Source organism: Lepidochelys kempii, chromosome 3, assembly GCF_965140265.1.
Source record: "Lepidochelys kempii isolate rLepKem1 chromosome 3, rLepKem1.hap2, whole genome shotgun sequence".
In the NCBI taxonomy this organism is placed as follows: domain Eukaryota; kingdom Metazoa; phylum Chordata; order Testudines; family Cheloniidae; genus Lepidochelys; species Lepidochelys kempii.
Window position 1 is genome coordinate 109,367,115 of NC_133258.1, and position 17,369 is coordinate 109,384,483.

The following is a 17,369-nucleotide window of genomic DNA, read 5'->3' on the forward strand; positions in this document are numbered from 1 at the left end:
GGTTTTGCTGGTTTAAAGTCAAACAGCAGAGAGTTTGGCCCATTGCTTTTATTTAATTTCAGTTTTGACCCAATTTTTTGCTGCGGGATTGTGAACTGCTAAAGCAAGAAACCTATGCTGTTTTAGAAGAGGAATTCCCCATTTCCAGTAGAATAAAGTTGTGGGATCAGATTCTTGATTTTGCTTGCTTCTGCATAAATTTGGAGCAGTGGAGTTGGTCTGCATTTATACTAGTTAAATAAGGTCTGCATCTGGTCCTTAAGCTTTAAAGGCCCAATTCACTCCCATTTAAGTCAATAGAAATTTCTGGGCATACTCATTGATTTCAGTAGGAGTTGGATCCAAGGGTTTGGCTAACAATGCTCCACAGACTTTGGAGAGCTGGGATGCTCTTGAATCCTACTAAAGCTGAAGTGAAATAAAAACAAAATGTTAATCAGAAGCAGGTCATTTCTAAGGTCAGATCTCTTGATCTGCCAGGGCTAGAAAAAAGTTGGGAGGCTTGTCTTGAGCCTGAACTGTTGATCAGAAGGAACATTTTGAGCTTCGCCTTTCTCCATCTTGAATGAAAAGCTGTTTTGGAGGACTCTTTTGTATCTTTTGTACCTGTTTTTCCTAGAGTACAGGCTTGGGGGAAGAAGACAGTATTGTAAGTAGTGTGTTTTGTTAACTGATGAACGCTGCTTTTGTGAAAGCTCTCAAGAGTTTAGTTCATCCACAGATTAGCTGTGAGTTGCATTCCTTTGGATCTTCTCCAGGGAAACACTGAAGATCGAGAAAAGAAGCTAAATTGAAAAAGGAAACATTTCTTTAAACAAAGAATGAGGGAGTTTTAGAGAAACAGTAAACGGAAACATTGAAAGGGTGAAAAAGAGAGAGAGAGGTTAGAGTGGAAAAGACCTTTCAGGATATAGATGGATAATCAAAGGACCATAAGTGAAACAGGAAAGTAGATGGTGAAAAACGAAGGAGAGAGCTTTTTAGCAGAAATTCATAGATTCCAAGGCCAGTAAGGACCATTGTGATCAACTAGTCTGACTTCCTGTATTACACAGGCCAAAGAACTCTCCCCGCCGCCCTCCCCCACATGCTAGACTATATCTTTCAGAAAAATATCCAATCTTGATTTTAATCATTCTTGTGGCTCTCCTCTGAGCCATTCCCAATTTCTCAACATCCTTCTTGAATTGTGGGCACCAGAGCTGGACACATTATTCCAGCAGCAGTGCCAAATACAGAGGTAAAATAACCTCTCTACCCCTGTTCATGATTCTTCTGTTTATACATTCAAGGATTGCATTAGTCCTTTTGGTCACAGTGTTGCATTGGAAGTTCATGTTCAGATTATCCACCACAACCCCCAAATCTTTTTCAGTCATGTATAAAAAGCTGCAGTTTGCAGTGCTTTGACTATGTGGTTTAATGGTGGTTTGACTGTTTGTAGCAAATGTACAGGTCTGTAAATTTTCCAGGCTTTGACCCCTTTTGGGTGCTATAGATCAGTGTCACTCAACCCCTCCCAACTACTACACTCCTTTCAGGAGTCTGATTTGTCTTGCATACCCCAGATTACACCTCATTTAGGAACTACTTGTTTACAAAATCAGACATAAAAATACAAAAGTGTCACAGCACACTGTTACTAAAAAATTGCTACTTTCTCATTTTTACCATACAATTATAAAATCAATTTGAATATAAATATTGTACGTACATTTCAGTGTATAGAGTAAGGGTTCTGAAACTTCATTGCACCATGACCCACTTCTGACAACAAAAATTACTGCATGACCCCGGGAGGGGGACCTGAAGCCTGAGCTTCGGAGTCAGGATTTCCGTGATCCCCACTGCCCCGGTTGAGGGCCTGTAACCTGATCCCCAGTGCTGAATCCCTCAGGCTTTGGCCCCAGGCAGTGGGGCTTGGGCTTCAACCCTGAGCCACAGCAAGTTTAAAATGGGGTCATGACCCACTTTGGGGTCCTGACTCACAGTTTGAGAACCACTGCTATAGAGCAATATAAACAAGTCCATTGTCTGTATTAAATTTTAGTTTGTATTGCGTTTGCTAGTGCTTTTTATGTAGCCTGTTGTAAAAGTAGGCAAATATCTAGATGAGTTGATGTACACCCTGGAAGACCTTGATGTACCCCCCCCCCCAGGGGTATGTGTGCCCCTGATTGAGAACCACTGCTAGAAATCACCATAATTTTTTTCTGAAAAAATCTGATATTTGACCGTATGAGCTAGGGCTGGATTAAACTGTTTTAGGACAAAAAAAGAACTAGACTAAACCCTTTGCCAATTCCTTGTGTTAAACCCAAATATTAAAAAAACCCCAAACTATTAGGAAGACTCTTCTTTCTCTAAGGACATGTCTACAACTGCACCTGGGAGTGTGCTTCTCAGTGTGGCTACACAGACACGTGCTACTTGTGCTCAAGCTAGCATGCTAAAAATAGCAATGTGGTCACAGTGAAATGGGTGGCTGCTTGGGTTGGCCTGAAAGTGTATTTGTGCATTTGTTGCAAGGCCCAGCTGAATCTGATCTATGCCCTAGGGTGCTGATGTTGCATATTTTTGTGATCTGCTACATACAACAGTCTGTAAAAATTCAAACCAGACGCGTGGCTAGTCCAGTGCCCCATGTCTGACAAGAGCCAGTACTAGATGTTTCAAAAAAGCATAAGAAACCCTGTAGTGGGCAATTATGGACTAACTTCTCTATAGTGGATGTTTCTAATTAGAGGCTGTTTTACACCCTGAAACCTGGGGGGTTTATTACCATACTAATTTTTTTCTCTGATTGAATGGGATAGTCTCATTACATTTATGAAGATTGAATCTTCTTTTGAATTCTTCTAAGCTCTTGGATTCTGTGATATCTACTGGTATGGTGGTACACGGCTAAGTTGGGTTGTGTAAAATATTTCATTTTTATGTAGTTCCTTTTGCATTCTACTCATCCCAAACCTTTTTAGGAGTGATGAGTTATGTACTGGCTGTTCAGGCAAATGCACAAACTGTTCCTCTGCGTAAGGAGTTTTCAGTTGAGTGCATAAATAGAATCTATTGGGTATGAGATGATCTTGCATCAGGGACGTCTGAAATAAACATTCTTCCCTGAGTGGGTTTAATCTTGCAGTGCCTTTCTCTTGTCTTTTTCTTAGTCTTGATGCTAAAGGGATCATGGAGTACAAGCTCTATATAGTTAGGAATAGGTTTGTTGCCTCATTCAAAGCTCTGGATGTGGTGCTCAATGATGCAATCTGACGACCTTCAGTTCAGCTGGTTTGATTCCAGTGACTTGGTCCAGCTAGAGAGGCCTTGGATTTTCTAAGTTTGGACCTTAACTGGGAGAGAGAATGAGGGTCCTGCCTCCTTCAGCTGTTCAAACACAGTTTCCTGCTCTGTGCCATCCCATACGCTGGTAGCGTTTTGTAAGTGTGTGACGTTATTGTTTCAATCATTTTAATTTTTTGCGTTTTGCTTTTTAGAAACATTTAAAAATTGTATACATGCAGTTATTTCCTTTTGGCAACACTCTGCTGTTTAACTTTTTTATCTTGAAATATATTAAAGGGATACAGTCAACTTGATATCTAATCGATTTGTAAGGATAAGTTGTAAGTAGTTTCAGGTTGAATACCTCCCCTTGAGCCATTCTGTCAATTTTCATGGCTTTTCAAGGAATTTTTTCTAACCCTTTTCTCTCTACCATTGCTGCGTAAAGGGACCCACATGAGCAACATGGGAAACTGACTAATAATGATGGCAACTATTGATGCTGACTATCCCTTAAGTGTTATTAAACTCAGAGTAAACAACTGAAAAATAGAGAGATATTTTTCTCTATACTCAGAGTAATTTTTGTAACCATGAGAGGTAAAAAGATAAACAGTTTCCCTCTTTCTCTCCCCCCAAAACCCAACCCTCTGCAAAAAAAATAAAGAACAATCCTTGTGTACTTGCAGCATTGTGGGAAACAGGGATCCTCCCTAGACTGACCATGAATTTGATGTTGTCACTTTCATGAATTTCCACTGAAATGCTCTGACCCTTAATTGAACGGCACCATATGCTTCCTGTTCTAGTCAGCTATGAGTACAAGAATGGCTGAAATACAGTCTGTTATGTGACCTGGTTTGTGAATTTTATTTCTGGATGGAGTGTATTGTAAATCTTACTAAGCAAGTAATTCAAAAAGTGAGTTGGTCTGACTCCTGGACTATCCTTTCATTGAATTAAATGTGTAATTGTTTTGGAGGGGAAGTAAGATGAGTCATGGTGAAATGGATTTCTGTAATAAATTTTTATATATTAATCTTAAAGGAGCGATGGAGAAAGTGATTGATTGAAGTTTCTGCTTAAAAAAGTAGGTTGTAACAGATGAGTTGGTTTGATGTCCAGATGGATTAGATTATGGAAACACCTCCACAAAATTAAATAATGTATAACAAAATGTTAGGTATAAATCTCTGTATAGTTTTGGAAACTTTGAATTTTCTTGGAAGTTTATTCAAATGTTAGAATTTAAAAAATATTTTTGTCAAAGATGAGATTTAACTAAGTGTGGGGGGGAATACCTTTTTAGTAAAGTAACTTTCATATGATAACACATAAATGCAGTGAGGATGTGTACGTGTGTGTGTGTGTGTTTGAATGCTGAGAGGAAGGGAGATAGTTTCTCAAGCTGGTTCCTTTACAGAATGGATTCTGTGGGGTGGTGTTCAAGTAGACATCTATCCACTCTTCTGTCCTGTTTGCACTAGTAAAAGCTATGATGTAAGCAAGACCAGTGATAACTTGGTAATGCTCGAGAGTTAAAACATTGTGTAGGATTGCCTGTGCAGATCGGACCAGATTATGTTTTAACCATCTTACTGAACCACACAAGTGTTGGAGTGCAAGGCTGTAGAATCCTTGAGTAAGATGCAGTTCAGTTACTCTAGACAAGTGAGAGTAAACTGCTTTTTAACCATTTTGAGCACTACCAGTTTGTAATCCGGTACTGGAACACGCTAGGTTTTAATAGTGTAGATAGAATGTTAGGCTGTGTTCTGTGTACAAAATGGCATAGGTTAGAGCAGACGTGCAAACTGAACATACTGCTAAAGACGGCTTCAAATAACTGCAATTTCTAGAGTAGATTTCAAGCATTTATACATGCCCTAGTAAACTCTGTGAAAGAGAGTTCATCAGTCCTCAACCATGACACTACTTCTTTGAGAAGAAATAGTTAATGTGACTTAACTGCATGCATTGTATATAATGGGATAGTTAACTAATATGGCTTCATCATCCTTGCTTGATTTGTAGATCAGTGCATTTCACACAAGAGAATCAGTCTGGATTTACGCTTGGGATTAAAAAATGAGTTATTAACCTCTCAGCCAGTGACTGGTGGCATGCACAACACTGCTGTGAGAGAGCTTGCAGCTGAGGGTAACTGTGGGAAGATACTGAAAACTAGCCAGTGTGTAAAGTTCATTTTCAGCATGTGTGGGGAGACCGATAGTAATCAGGTAAAACAAGCAAAAGTAAATTATATTTGCCCCCCAAAAAAGGGTAGATTTTCTTTTCTTCTCCAGGAAAAATGTCATATTATACCTTGTATTTCCTTATGTGATGTGATGCTTCTTAAAAATGTCACACAGAAATATTTGGATTCTGCAGAAAATGCATGTGTGTGAGAAAGAATGGTAGATTCCAAACAGAAAGTGGCTGGCAACCTGTCTCACAGACCAGACTTCAGAAATGCTCCTGAGGGTCTGTCCTACAGGAGTAACGGAAGATATCTAGAGATATCTAGAGAAAAGGATAGAGAACTGTAGCATCCTGATCTAATCCTGGAATGTGATTCCAATGCATCCGATGAAGTGAGCTGTAGCTCACGAAAGCTTATGCTCAAATAAATTGGTTAGTCTCTAAGGTGCCACTAGTACTCCTTTCCTTTTTGCGAATACAGACTAACACGGCTGCTACTCTGAATATTCTTACACCTAAGTGAATAAAAACAAAGGTCCTTTTCCTATTCTAGGTTTGTGCTTGAGCCTAAATTCTAAATAGAAATAAATCTGTGTTGCTGGTGTTGCAGACTTCTAGTGGTGTGATTGTTTGTTTTTTGTTTTACTTTTTGGTGACTTTTGATATGTAAAAGAAGCTAATCCTAAGTAGCAATGTGGGCTTCTAAGTGGGCTTTGCTAATTTGGTTTATTCTGCCACAGAAATAATTTGAGAGAAGAAGAATATGTGTTACAAGGTCTTCTTATAATCTGCTTTGGAATGTTTTAAATCAGCTGGAGGGAAAAGATTCTGATAATTTGAATTCTTCTTTAAAAAGATCCTTCTTATTATTTAGACATTTAAAAAGTGATTTTTAATTGTTATGGTAATTCCTTTAAGAAAATCAACAAAAAGGCTTTGGTTGATTCTTGAAGTTTTGCATTGTTGCCTTGTACATTTAGAAAAAGCACCAGCTAGCTAACAAACCTCAATCCCAGAAACTGCCAGATGCAATTATACTGATACATGGATCATTCCTTTACTGCGAACATAAACAATAGAGTCAAAAATAATGCAGATAAAATCCAGGGTTGCTAAATAATATAGGACAAAACTAGTAGGGAAAATGTTTTGTAGCTTCTCAGAGGATATAAGCAAAAAGTGTTTTTTTAAAAAAAAAAAAGTATACAAAAGTTGAATATATTTTGTTCTGGGACATAATTTTTAAATGCATGTAGTGGGTTTTTTAAAAATTAAAACAGCAGCTACTGATATAAAAATTTTTCCACATCTTTCTGTTTATTTTATCCACAAGAATGGAACCAAACGAGTTCTTTGAGAAGTCAATTAGATTATATATAATTTGCATCTTATGAGATATCACAAATGGAAGGGGGGAAAATTTAAATGCAGTTTGTAAAAGTAGGTTGTCATGAGACTGTTAATCATATGAGATAAGATTCTAGAATCCATGACTATACTAATTGGTGGACTGAGTCCTTAAAGGTATTCATGTGGGCGAATCCTAACACCCACATGCGGTTGCATAAAGTTGAACGGGGCTCTGTTGCAGGATTGGGGTGCAAAATACTAAAAGAAAATCATGGAATCCATAATGATAAAGGATCTTCTCTGCAATTCATAAGATGAGGATTTTCAGCCTAGTGCTGAGAAAAATCTTTAAAAAGTAAAATCCACCTTACAAAATCAATGTTCTGAAGGAATCCATAGAGTTGCTTATGTATTGAAGACTTGGGCCCTGACCTTGCAATCTGTTCAGTGTGGGGAGACTCTGCTCAGTGGAGCCTTGCTGAAATTGCCAAGAACACTCTACACTGAGTAAAATTCAGCAAGTTTGACTTTGCAGAATTGGGGCCTATCCTACTAAATGACGGTGAAATTTCGGACAACTTTTTTCAGATCTTGACTTGCAAGGAAATCTGTACAAAACTTCTGTGCTGTAGCTAAGACAAGGAATGTCATTAAGAATTGCAGAGCTCTTCTACTATTGATATTACAGAAATGCTATTATGAATTATTAGTTCATTTCTGCTAGTGACCACAATGCACTAGGAACTGCACAAACACAAAAGAGGGCTATGTCCCAGCCCCTAAAGTGCTTACTGATAAGAGTGGTAAGCTTAATCTTAAAAACTGGTATTTGTGTTTGAACAATTATAAGAATGTTCTAAATTGAGCTGATTAAGTTTCATTCATTGAATTGTATGCTTACCTTAAGGAACTGTACTGCCATTCCCATCCCCCTGAATGAGGGTCTCCTATCCAGGTGAAGGGTAGGGCCTTGAAAGGGAGGTTCTGTTCTTGACTCTGGGATTCAGGGGCTGGTTAGGTCTCTGGGAGTCCCCCGGGATGATTAGAAGATGTAATTCTTCATATAGATTCTTTGTCACGTTTGCTGGACATAAGTGGAGAGAGAGTGAGAAGAAAGGGTGAGGGAACAGCTGACTGAGACTGTGATGCAAGAGTTTTGAGGGGATCGACAAAATTACCTGAAATGAGGAGGAAAATGAGGGCCCTGGTTGAACTGTCTCATAGACTTTAAGGGCAAAAGGGACCTTCATGATCATCTAGTCTGACCTTCTGCACATTACAGTTCACAGAACCTCACCCACTCACTCCTGTAGTAGTCCCATGTTCTCTGGCTGAAGTCCTCAAATCTTGAGTTAAAGACTTAAAGTTACAGAGAATCCACCATTTACACTAGTTCAAACCTGATCAGTTCCCCACGCTGCAGAGGAAGATGACCCCTGCCCTCCCCAGGGTCTCTGTCAATCTGACCTGTGGGAAAATTCCTTCTCAGCCCCAAATATGGCGATCAGTTAGACCCTGAGCATGTGGGCATGACCCACCAGCCAGATACCTGAGAGAGAAGTCTCAGTTACTCAGAGCTCTCCCCATCTAGAGTCCAATCTCTGGCTGTTGGAGATATTTGCTAATAGCAGTTGCAGATGGGCCATATACTTTTGTAGGCAATATCATAGTATCCCTTTCCTAAACATATCAAGGTCATTCTTGGAAACAAGTTACTTTTTTGCCCCCTCTACTCTCCTTGGAAGGTTGTTCCAGAACTTCACTCCTCTGATGGCTAGAAACCTTCATCTAATTTCAAACCTAAACTTATGGATGATGAGTTTATATCCATTTTTTTTCTTGTGCCCACATTGGCCCTTAACTTAAATAACTCGTCTCCTTGCCTAGCATTCATCCCTCTAGATTATTTAGAGCGACAATCAGCTCTCCCCTCCTCCTTTGTTTTGTTAGGCTAAACAAGCCAAACTCCTTAAATCTCCTCTCATAAGACAGATTCTTCTGATCATCCTAGTAGCCTTTCTCTACACCTGTCCCACTTTTTTTTTTTAAACATGGGAGATCAGCACTGCATGTATTATTCCAGATGAGGTCTTGCCAGTGCCTAATCCAATGGTAATCACGCTTGCCTATTGGCACTATCCCATTGCCATTGAGGACTGTGTGGAGTTGGGTGCCTATGGAGATGCTGAAGGAGCCGTAAGGGATAGTCCTGGACCAAGAAGGTTTAAAGCTGGTTGCTTCTAGGTGACCAGTCTAGTGCAGGATAATTGACTCCTTGCTAGCCCTATTGGTTCGGACAGTAGTCTAGGAGATAAAAAATATGGAATTTCCTGATTTTGCTGGGTAACATAACTAGGAATTTACATTACTATGCAAATTTAGGTGAGAGTTTATTAGGAATTAACTTAAGTCTCACATTTAAAATGGTAATATTTGGCTCTGAATCTTGAAGAACCACACTCATGAAAGCTCAGGATCTTTTTGAAGCAGTTTAGAACAGACTGCATTTTGAAGGTACCTAGTATCAGGGTTCCACTGAAGTCAATGAAGAATTAACCTTGTGGAGATGTATTAATATTCTAAAGCCATTAGCCCTGTGAATGCTGGGGAGCCCTTAAATTTTGTGAGCTTTAGCAAGGGTTGTGTTTACCAGCTTTTAAGGATATTTGAATCTGGATCTTAAATGGGAGTGTGTGAACAAGACTTCAGTGTATTTGCCTGCTTGCTACAGCCTTTTGATATTGGCCAGCAGGCAAATGCAGCCCTGTCTGACAGTTCGGTGTCTTATTATTTACTCTGTATAAGCCTGTAAGAGCATATCTTGTGCTGATCACTGGAGCGTTCTGCATGGTGCGCATGTGATGTAAGAATGCAAGTTAGCAACAAAAAACAAAACAACCTCCCCTTTCACTTATGCACAGATTAAGAATAGTAATAATCTGATATTGTAAAATATGTGCATACTTTAACCCATTGCTTTGATTTTGGCGTATGAAGGGTTATCCTCACGAAATGTCAGTGGAAATCCTGCTTTCAGGGCAGCCTACAAAAAGTGAGAAATGTAACAGTGAGCCTTTTAATTGTTTTGGAAGGAACAATTAAATACCTGAACTTAATAATGCGACTGGAAGTGGGAGTACTGGGGTATGGGGATAGTTGATTATCAAGTGCATTAGAAACAAAGGAAAAGTTTATCAGGTGTTGAAAACATTATCTTAGCATCTAATTCTTAGCCTTTGATTGATAATTGTTTCTATTCTGGACTTTAGTGAAAGTTGTGTGAGCTTCCTGGAACAAAGAGTAACTGTTGCCTCTTTGTGTATTTTAGGCTGTACAGAATGGCCAGGTCTCATGTAGCCTCATGTGACATTTTATGGCAAATATTTGCTAATATGCAACTTATTTGCAAATGACCACAAACCTCAGGTTAAGTTCTGTATGTCCTGCCTCAAGGAGTGGCAGGGGTAAGAAATGGAGCAGCACAAAACTTGGTAGCTGGGACAAGTTAGTGTGTGCTCAAGGGTGTTTTGGGAAGTCGGAGGCAGCTGTTGGGGGTGGGGAGAAGCAAGAACAGCTGTCTTTGTGGGGCTGTCTGAGTGAAAAGTGGGGGGTGAGGGAGCTGGAGGGAGTGGCTGAGGGAAGCTGGGTTTGGGATGTCCAGAAAGGAGGATGGTTGGGAGAAGATGTGGGGCTGGAGGATAGGTAGATTTGGGGGGAAGGGGTGTCCAGGAGGCATAGCTGAATAACCTGGAGAAGAAAAGTATAGCTGGGTTTGTGGGGGAATTTGTGGAAGCTGGGACCTGACTGGATGCTCTAACTGGTAGCTGAGGGGGAGATGGGATGATACTTGGCTCTCCTCACTTTCAGTCCCTGCTCTTGTGACTGCTACCTGTTTGTTCCTCCTGGCAGGTCCTTTCCTGCAGGGATCTAGCAGTGGGGAGCAATGAGATAGCAGCCATATGGCTGCTTAGGAGGCACCACAGAGGCCTCTGGCTCTCTCTCTCTCTTTTTTTTTTTTCTCCACAGCACTGCCCAATGTAGCTATACAGATAAAACATTTCAGTCCAGACCACGCCTGGGGCGTAGGTTTGTTTAAACCACTACTGCCTATGCCAATGGGAGGCATTCGGCTGTCGGTGTAGGTAATTCACCTTCCCGAGAGGTGATAGCTAGGTTGACAAAAGAAGTCCTCTGTCGATTTACTACAGTCTACACGGGGGGATGGAGAGGGGTGGATAGGTTGGGATAACTCTGGGCTTGGCTACACTTAAATTTTATAGCACTCTAACTTGCTGGCTCAGGGGTGTGAAAAATCACCCCCCTGAGCGCAGCAAGTCAGAGTGCTTTAAAGCATGAGTGTAAACAGGCTTCGAGCTCGAGCACTGAGAGCCGTGCTTCCAGCGCTGGGAGCTAATCCCCTTGTGGAGGTGGATTACCAGGAGCGCTGGGACAGCTCTCTCCCAGTGCTCATGGGCGACCACACTCGCACTTCAAAGCACTGCCATGGGAGCACTCCAGCAACAGCGCTTTGAAGTTTCCAGTGTAGCGCTGCCCTCTGTCTCTCAGGGGCATGGATTTCTCACACCCTGAGACACGTAGCTATGCTGATGTAAGTTGCCAGTGTAGACCAGCCCCGGGCTTTGATTTGTGTTCAGTATTTGAATTTCCATTACTGAAGTTGGCAGAGTTTCTTAGATTGTCTGAAGGATCTTGAAAACGCCTACCACACAGCTGTTTTCTCTGCTAAATGTAGAGAGTATTCCAATGGCGGAGTCCTTCTGTTAAATTGGGAGGGGGGGAGCGTGTGTGTGTGTGTGTGTGTGTGTATTTTACTGGCTCACACCAAGGTCACATAGGAGAAATAACATTGATTTAACCATATGTTATAGTCACTTGGTATATGATTACTCAGAGAAAGGAGTCAGACATTTTCCAAGTGTTTTGTTGAAGTCTAATGACTTGGCTTCTCTTTCTCGTCTTACCTCTTCAGACCATCACATCACACACAAACCCACGTACACATGACCAACTGCATTCTAATATGATAGGAAGCAAGTCAAGGCAAGTTTACCAGAGCTGCTTGTTCCAAATGATAACACTGTCCTATTAAGTATCCTCAAGCATTTTACAGAGCAGAGGCATGCACCAGTAAATAATCAGCTACTACTTGAGGGTCTCCATCTGTGAAATAAGGAAACAGTGAGCTAGTGTGATGTTTGATTATTTAAGGAGCCATTTAAATTGTTTGTTTTTTTATGAATAAAAACATTAGTGTTTAAAGGCTTTTGATTAATACTTCTGTTATTTCTGCTGATGTCTTCATCATTTGAGAAGTTCTGTTTACACAAAACCCCTTCAACCAATCACTGATCCTATATCAGATACTCCTACTGTAGCATTAAATTAGTAATTCTTGGCAGTATGTTATTTTCCATACTGAAATCCATTAGAGCGTGGCAGAGATAACACTGACAATAAACTGTCTGCAAGATTACCTGCAGCATTTGGGAAGCACTGGACTTCCAATAGAAACTATTTGACAGCCGTGTGTTCCTCCTGAGCAATGGTTCCTAATCTTTCTTGTGAGGGAAGTGGGCAAGGGGGAACAGCTATATCACCAGGCTGACATCTGCTCTATTATTATTACTGGTGGTAATAACCATAATATGTACCATTGTGCTTTGCCTTCTGTTCATTTAAGTGTACTGGCAATAGACTTCGGGGTGCAGATAGTTACTTAGTCCGATTTCCTCTATTAAAATGAACAGTAGATAGTGCAGCACAGAAGTTCAGAATTTTATTAGAGACGGGTCTCCTGAATCTGAGGCCTTGTCTAAACTGCTACTTTACAGTGCTGAAACTTGCAGCGCTCGGGGTGTGTGAAAAAATACCCTCCTGAGTGTTGCAAGTTTCAGCACTGCAAAGTTTCAGCAATCCCAGCACTGGGAGCTACTCCCCTTGTGGAGGTGGTTTTCTTCGTGGTCTTTGTTTTTGTTTTTTATAGTGCTGGGAGAGCTCTCTCCCAGTGCTGGTGCCACGACTATGCCTTAACGTTACTAGTGAAGACATACCCTTAGTCATGCAAGGCCATTTTCTGTGTTTAGGAGGCATTATTTCAGATCTTTGTCATCTTTCTTTGTATTCTCATTTAAGACCTTATCCTGCAAATGGATCTCCAAGCATGGACTCTTACTTCTGTAAACAATCCCAAACAGTACAGAAAAATTTGGGATGTAATGTTCTGAAATAGGTGAACGAAGTTCTTACCTGGTTTCAGTGACACTGAAAAACAAGAAGCGGCTAGGCTGAGTGTTTGTTTTATTATCTTCTTTCTCAAGTATCACTTTGTTTATCTTTAGGTTAGTAGAGACTACTCCCTGTGGTTAGCCTTTTCTTCTAATTACATGGAGCCACCCTTCCCAAGTCCTTTGATTTCTTATTTGAATTTCTGCTGTCCCCCTGTAGACTTTCAATACCCTTTTACAGGTAGTTTCTCAGGGCTGGCCTTAGGGTTGCCAACCCTCCAGGATTGTCCTGGAGTCTTCAGGCATTGGAGTGATCTTTATATAAAGATGTTCATATGATGAAATCTCCAGGAATATGTCCAACCAAAATTGGCAACCTTAGCTGGCCTATGGTGAAAAATTAGGGCTACTCAGTTACATTACTAGGGGGTGTGAAAAGTCCACGCCACTGAGCAGTGTAGTTAAGCTGACATAATACGAGGGTGACCAGATGACAAGAACAAAATATCAGGAGACCTGGCAGGGCAGCCGCAGGCCAGGGCCAGGTCTAGGTTTTTTGCCGCCCCACGCAAAAAAAAAAAAAAAAAAAAAAAGCCAGAGTGCGGCCGAAGCAAAATATCGGGACAAATGGTGTCCCAACCATACATCAGTCGGGATGTGGGACAAACAACTAAATATCGGGACAGTCCTGATTTTATTGAGACATCTGGTCACCCTACCTAATACCCTGGTGTAAACAGCAATAGGTTGACAGAAGAAGTCTTCCCTCAACCTAACTATCACCTCTTGGGGAAGTGGCTTAACTATAGCAATGGGAGAACCCCTCCCAACTGTAGCTGTAGTGAATGTTTAAATTGAAGAGCTACAGTGAAAGTTGTGTGTTAAGTGTAGACATAGCTTTGGTTTGTGTGGGTTTTCTCCTTTTTGTCCCTAAATAGTCTTCCTCAAAACTTATATAACTTCCACAAACTTATAATGCAGGATTCTAAATTGATTTAACATTTAACAAAACCTGACTACTTTTCCTTGCTACCAGGCTTATTCAATGGGCAAAACCCATTGAATTTAATTGAAAATGTATATCGCTCATTGACCTAAGTACTTTGTTGCTGTTTTCCTTAAGATTTTCCCCTTAAGATGTTTCTTTCCTTTTTGTGACTTGTTTGTTAACACAAGTGTGAAGCAAATCATTATAGGATGAGGGGGTGAATATGTATAGGAAGGTGTTTAAGGGCCCGGATAGACACTAATCCCAACAATTTTCATCTCTGATGAAATTTTTGTTTCAGTACTGTCAGACGTCTAAGTTCATATTAACTATAGAAGAGAATTTTTTAAAGGAAGTGTAGACCATGGGCCAGATCCCTAACCCCACTTCACTTTACAGTTAACTTGAGTTTGGGCACCTGGGTTAGCTTACTGGGTGTGAGCATTCCTCAGCAAAGCCCTGCCTGTTTTACTGTGTCCTCACTGTTTCTGCATTTACCCATGTGTGTCTGGGGGTGTATCCTATGGTTCTTTGTGCTGAGATGTTGTAGGTATCTTTTCCAGTCAGTTGTGTCAACCGTGAGAGAACTAGTCTGTCCTTTGGGGCAATTGTGGGAAGAGTATTTGAGAACTATCCGCTCTTGAGTGATTTATTTATTTTTTTTGCTTGTGTTCTCACTGCAAAGTGAGCAATTTCCAAACTGAGTTAAAGTAGATACTGGACTCTAACATGCCCTCCCAACTGTGTAACTAGCCCGGTTTTAACTCCTCTCCAAACACAGGACAGAGATGTTTTTGTGTGAGGAGTACCTGGTTAAGAGCCTAGGTTAACAGTGCAGTGAATACAGTACCCTAAGATCCCGTTGTGTTGTGTAGAGAAAGTAGTGCCTGAAATGGGGTGGCTGAGGATTCCTCTGACTGCCCAGATGACAGCTCCCTCATCTGGCAATTGCTTTTAGTCTGCTGGCTGAGTCTCCCTTTCTGCTGCACCCACTGCTAAGCCACAGTATCAGCCCTCCTCCCGAATAGCTAGCTACCTTTGCCTGTTTGACTGGCATGAGTGTAAAACAAGTTGAGTAACAGTTTCTTCGAAAGGTGAACTGTAAATTATTTAAAATCCACTTTCTTCAGGAGTAGCTCCTGTGTTGCCCCACTGTCCAGTCAATGAGGAACAGTCAATATATGAGCAACAGAATATTTTCTGGTTCTTTGAAGCAAGGAATTCCAAAAGCAGCGTTTGAACTGATTAATTTGCAAGTGGGGTGGGAGTGCATAAGTCCATGATCCAGGGATATCTTTTCCCAAAACACTATTTGCATGTTATTTCTTTCTTTCTTTTTTCTCTTTATTCTCCTGCACATTCAGGTGCATGAGGTGTCCAGCTGTTTCCACCACTTTTGTTCTTGTGTTGGTCTGTTCGGACTTCTGAGTGTCATGTTGAGGTATTTGGCTTTTTTCTATTGTTCAATGTAATGTTCTCAGGTGGTGTCCATATTATCACTTGAACTGGAAGTTGTGGTGGTGGCGGCATCCTTCTAGCATGTCCTAAATATATCCATCATCCTCTTCTCTCCATGTGTGATGCTTTAGGTTGGTTTGCTCTACTTAGACTTTCTAATGTTGCAAGCAAGTCTAATTAATTCTGAGGATCTTCTGCAGGCATTTACTTTGGAATAACCTAGCTATCAATTTGTCATAGATTTTCATGGCTCTTTTCCATAAATGATGACAGGCACGATGCTGGTGTCAAAAATGTGTATGTTTGTATCCATTCCAGTCATGCTATTTTCATAAACTTGAAAAGATTGGGAAAAGTTGTTTGCTGCTTTTGGTGTTCGTTGGTTGACATCTAACATGGTGTCGCCATCATTGCACATCTCACTCCGTAGTTAGGTAAAATAACTTGCTACTTCAAGTATTTCTATCTATTCTGATGGTTGCTTTGGGGACATTGATAGCCATATGTTTTGCCTTGTTGTTTCTTCCATTTGGAGCTATGCTGATCTAAGCAGAACAATGTCATCAGCAAAAATGAAGTCATTTGGTACAGTCAAAAAGTAAAATTTGCTCTTCAAGAGAACCTTTATGAGCCATGACTGCTTTAGCAGCATCTAGAGAAAGGGATAGATTGAGCTAGAGTCAGGGAATAGTCATTGCGCCAACTGTTTGAACGCTATCCAAAAGAATATAAAATTACCCCCCAAAAATAAAATGAGAAACATGCAGTATACAAAACTACTACCTCGTATCAGTTCTCCCCTGGTGCCTAAATGCTTCATGGTAGGTGCATAGAGCTTGTGAAATTGCAGAACGATGCTTTCTTGGGAGCCAGATGATGCAACTGAATATGTATTGGTAAAGTAAAGAAATACGATTTTAGGTCACCTGTATTATTCCAAACCCTTTGTTCTGAATGATAATGGCGCCTCAGTTTATTCCATGTCTACTCTTCAAGTATACACAGGTAAGAGGGTAGAACCGATAAAAACAGACTTCTGTTAGGCGGATGTCACGATCTAACTTGCTTTTTACATTGCACTTATTGCCATGAAATCTAGGTACTCCAGCTTGGCAGCTGGAACCTGTGTGTGTTATCTTTTAATGCTCACTTAATGAACCCAAATTAGTTTCTAGATTTTAAGGATAAAAAGCTTAGTAGTCATCCTTTGTTCTTTCTCTTCTTCCACAGCCACATAAAGGCTTGAGGAATAATAATGGACCAGAGTGACATGAATTGAAAGAGTAGAACAACTCTGATTATAGACACAACTGAGGCTTTGGAGTTCTTATTTATTTATTCCTTTGGCAAGTTACCTTTTTTTTAATTTTCATTGTGTTGCTCTCTGTGGGATTGAAAGCAAACCTCGTACATGGAAAAGGTTGTAATTAAATATAAAAAATTGCTAACCAATATAATCTGCTAGAGACAATGCTTGGGCATGCTAATACTTTCTTGAGCAAAAGGCTTTGTGAATGCATTCCTCTTCCTACAAACTGCCTTAGGATCTTCTCTTCAGGTATTTGCAGAGTTTTCTTCCCCATTTCTTTTTCTGACTTTGACAGCCATCTTAGGTATATTTACACTGCAATAAAAAAAAACCATGGGCACTAAGTCTCAGCACCCCGGTCAGCTGACTCAAGCTGGGATTGCTGGGCTGTGAAATTTCAGCTGGAGCCCGGGCTCTGAAACCCTGCCTGTGCCATGAGTCTTTTATTGCCGTCCTAAAGGCCCTGGTATGGCTTACTGGCAAGAGCCGGTGCACTGTACTGGGGCAGCCCGGCTACCCCAGGGGGCAATTGAAA

At 40.6% G+C, this 17,369-nt stretch overlaps 1 protein-coding gene across 7 annotated transcripts in view; it reads left to right on the forward strand.

Moving 5' to 3' along the window:
* Window positions 1-17,369, forward strand: part of UTRN (utrophin) — a 587,482-nt gene that overhangs the window by 61,189 nt on the left and 508,924 nt on the right. The gene's annotated exons all lie outside the window — the stretch shown is intronic.